Genomic DNA, 4,528 nt, shown 5'->3' with positions numbered 1-4,528 from the left:
ATTCACTCCTTCCACTCCTTTCACTTCTTTCACCCTCTACCCCCTCTACCACCACCACCGCGTCTACCGCCCCATAGCCCTCTCTACCACTTTCACTCTCTATCTCTACTCTCTTACCACCCCTTCCACCTCTACTCTCTCTACCATCACCACCGCGTCTACCGCCTCACAGCTCTCTCTATCACTTTCACTCTCTATCTCTACTCTCTGTTATCACCCCTGCTCTCTCTACTATCATCACCGCCTCTACCGCCCCGCAATTCCTCTCTATCACTTTCACTGTCTACTTCTACTCTCTTATTACCTCTTTTGTGGCGGGCTGCGCCCGATCAATCATATAGACTATTCCATTACACTTCATAGATTCCCGCCGAAAGCTCCGATTCTCGGTCGCCGATCCTCGGCCGAAAAACCCATGGAATTCCTATTCTTCCACCCCGAAGCTCCACCGCGTACGCCACTGCGTACGGTATAAATATCCACTCTGATTGCTGATTCCCGCACTTTCTCTTTTTTTTCCTTCTCTAACATTTTCCACTTTTGTATTATGAGATCTATAAATATTGTACTAATCTATTTAGTGTAGGCCTCTTACACTTGGAAAATATTCATCATCTTCTTATTAAGAATGATTACTTATTAAGAAGATATCTGAATGCATAATGATGTATAAGAAATAGAGAAATGAATAATCAGTTAAGTAAACACTGAGTCTTTAGATAGAAGCTGGCTCAACAATCACTCTTACTCTGCAACAAGATCTTATAAAGAGAATAAGATTTTATACAAGAGAATGTCAGTGATAGACCTGAGAGTTCTAACACCTTAGATATATAAGATATTTATACAATTAGACTTCTTTCAATTTCACAGATATTATACATTTAATGAATAATATGTCTACTGATAACATGAGAGAACTTCTGAACATGAATATAGAGACAGTATTATAATACCTCTGAGTAATATTGAAATTATAATAACAATAGATAGTTAATATGCATGTAACTTAATAATATTAATATGAAGAAATTCAATAATTGTCTTAACAAGAAACTTCTGCACAGACAATTTTAATACTGATAGAATTGAATATAAATACAATGTAAATGCTGAAGATTATTATTATTATTATTATTATTCTTCTTCAATTATAGATGTATACAGTCAGAGACTATGACATCTATCTGAGAACTTTTACTTCTCAGAGTTTTTCCTATATCTATAAAGTCAACTATTATACATTTATCAATTTCAGATATGCAAAATCAGAAAATTTCAGCTTAGAAAATAAAAACTGTTTACAAATTACAGTATTTTAACATCTTCTGATACTTTGAAATCATTTGATAATATCATGACAAAAGAAAAGAGAACATAGTCTTAAAGATAGACATATTAAATAGATAGATAGAAAAGAATAGAAAGAAAAAAGTAAAGTAAAGAGAGACTATAATAAAACAAATTATTAAAAAATAGTATATAGTTATTTTAACAGACTATATTTGATTAATTTTCTTCTCTTCATATTCAGATATTTCTGAATTTAGTTATTTTCTTATAGCTGCTTGAGTTTCTGAAAGAAAGTCTACTAAGTATTTAATTTCTGTCTCAGTTGAGAATAAGAATCTTATATTTAATTAATTTAGATCATACTTCTGATTCAATCTGACTCTAAAACTATTGTATAATACACAGTTCATTATAATATACTCAGAATTTTCATTTATATTACAGAATGAGCATTCTATTGAATTAAATCTATCATTAAATCTTTGTATATAAGATTTGAAATAATCATGTTCTAGTTTTAGCTGAATTATAGATGAGAATATTTTCTTTTTACATTTAATTAAACAAGATTTTCACTTGAGTTTTGTTTCAAATCTTGAATAATATATACTCTTCTTTTGTTTCTGTCAGCTTTCATTTCACTTGTCTAAGCAAGATTCTTTTATTTTTCTCTTTATAAAAGATCAGAACATAATTTTTTAAATAGATCTGCTTAATTCTGAACTCTTTTTTACAGCTGAATCAGCCAATTCATTGCCATGAATATTCATATGAGCAGGAACTCAGTGTAGATGAATTATCAGTTTTGATATTCTTCTCTTTTGAATTTTCAAAACAGAGTTTAAGATCAGTTCAAGATTCATTTGATCATTATGAATCTGACTATTTCTAAGTCTTTTTAAAGTAGCTTGACTATCAGAGAATATTCATATCTCTTTCAAGCTATTTTCTCTTTTATGAGATTTTATTTCAATAAGTTTTAAAGCTTTCACTATTATAAATAGTTCAGTATCAAAAACTTCAGATTCACAATCTAAATTTCAGAAATTTAAGATAAAATTGATATTATCTTCAGTATAAGCATTGTCTGCATCTAATCTATTCAAATACTTATTTTTTGAGCTATCTGAATAAATCAGAATAGAGTCTTTTATATTAATTGTAGAAATTCTCTTTACATGCTGTTCATATTCTCTCTCTTTAGATAGTTCACTTATTTACAAGTCTATAAGAGATTCAAGCTTTTCTCTTCAGAGAGATATCTTCTCATGATTAACTTTTTCAACATTTAATGAAGAAAATTGATTTTTAATTAGTGAGTATAGTCTGTATAGTTGAGAGAGTATTTTATTTAAAGAATTATTTTCATTTCAAACAAGAAATCTATTTCAATTCAGTTTATTTTCAGAGTTAATTAATGAAAATGAAGAAGAGGCTCTTTCTCTGATTATATATTTTAAGCTTATCTTTATAACTCTCAGAGTACTGTTCATATAGACATTTTTAAATTCAATAAATGAAGAGAGAATTGAAGCTTCAATTTTAATAACTTTAATAGAAGATGACTTGAATACTCTCAGAATTCTTCTCAAAGCTCTGTTTTACAGGCTTTGAAAGAGTTCAGTGAAATTTTCTTGATTATTTCATCAAACTTAAACTTTATAATCAGCTACTGAGATAATACAGACTATATATAACTGTCTCATATTCTGGAAGAATAGATCTCTCTCTGTATTTAATAGTCTGATTATGCTATTCAATAGTCTTTCTGTCTTGATAGTTCTTTGTTGAATATGATATCTAAAACTTGACTTGAAGTTTAATCATACTTCTAATTATTAACATTCAAACTGGGTTTAATCTCTTTATTTAAACGGGTTAGACATTGTTCTTTCTTATTGAATCTGGGAAAGAAATGAATTAACTCAGTTTTATTCATATTAAATTGAATTTGATTGATATCTGCTCTAACAAAGATTTTTCTTACTGCTTTTTCAATTCTTTCTAAATTCTCTTTGATTGTTTTTGAACTGTAGACTAGATTAATATCATCTATATAACTCAAAGATCTCACTATTTTCATCTCTCTATTCTTGAATAGATATGCAGTGTATATTGTAAATAAAATGAGTGAGATTGAAGATTCTTACAGTATGTCTATTTTTATCTCAGTCTTGTCTTATTTCATTTCATTAAAGAATAGTTGTATGATTTTTTTAGACATAAAACAGTTAACTCATTTTATTAAAGAAAGTGCCAGTTTTAACATCTTCAAAGTTTGAAGTAACTTTGACTTTGAAACATGATCAAATGCACTATTTATATCTATAAAAACTGCAGTTGAGATCAGACCTTCATGCTTTGCTATTTGAATGTTATAAACAACTGAGAGAACTAAATACTGAGGAAAAACTTAGATACTTCTGCATATTTCAATATCTCTAATCTCACTCTCTACTCATCATGACGATTGAAAATACTTATAAAACTAAGTGTAGATAAAGATGGCATTGATTTATTAACTAATCAAGATTGATATATTAATGATCAATTAAAGAATTATATAAGACAGAAGTTTTACTCATGTATAAAGACATATGAATCAGTGTTATATATATCTGATAATATTATCAGAGAACTTGATATTCTATTCAGAGATACTGCTACATAGCAGAAAGTATTAGATTGATTACAGAGTATTTAACAGAGAAATACTTTTATCACTACATTTATCTCTGACTTCAATACTAAGATTCTAGAAGTAAATGATTAATGTTAAAAGAATTGAATGAAAATTAGCATGCTTAAGAAGGTACTAACTTTCAAACTCTTACAGATTTTTATAAGTGTAGATGAAGACTTAACTTATAAAGACTTCTGTATATAACTCTGAATATTGAATGATTATCTTATCAAACTTAAGAGTATACAGAATACTGACAGAAGACATTATATCTCAGTCACGTATATATCTATGTCAAAGAGTAATAACAATAATGCAGATATCATGAATTGAGTAGACTTGAATATCTATGTATAAACTAGAGTCTCTGCTATCTGAACACGCTTTTAAGTTCTCAGAATCACTTTTAAAGAAGTTACTAATTAATATCAATGTGAGATATGCATTAACTGTAACTGATCAGAACATATCACCTTTAACTATTAATCAGCCTATGTGTCTTCTCACTTAAGAGAAAGATCAGTGTCTTCTCACTCAAAGAATATATCACTA

Source organism: Blastomyces gilchristii (genome assembly GCF_000003855.2).
Source record: "Blastomyces gilchristii SLH14081 genomic scaffold supercont1.12, whole genome shotgun sequence".
Lineage (NCBI taxonomy): Eukaryota > Fungi > Ascomycota > Eurotiomycetes > Onygenales > Ajellomycetaceae > Blastomyces > Blastomyces gilchristii.
Note: the sequence above shows the minus strand (reverse complement) of the source record.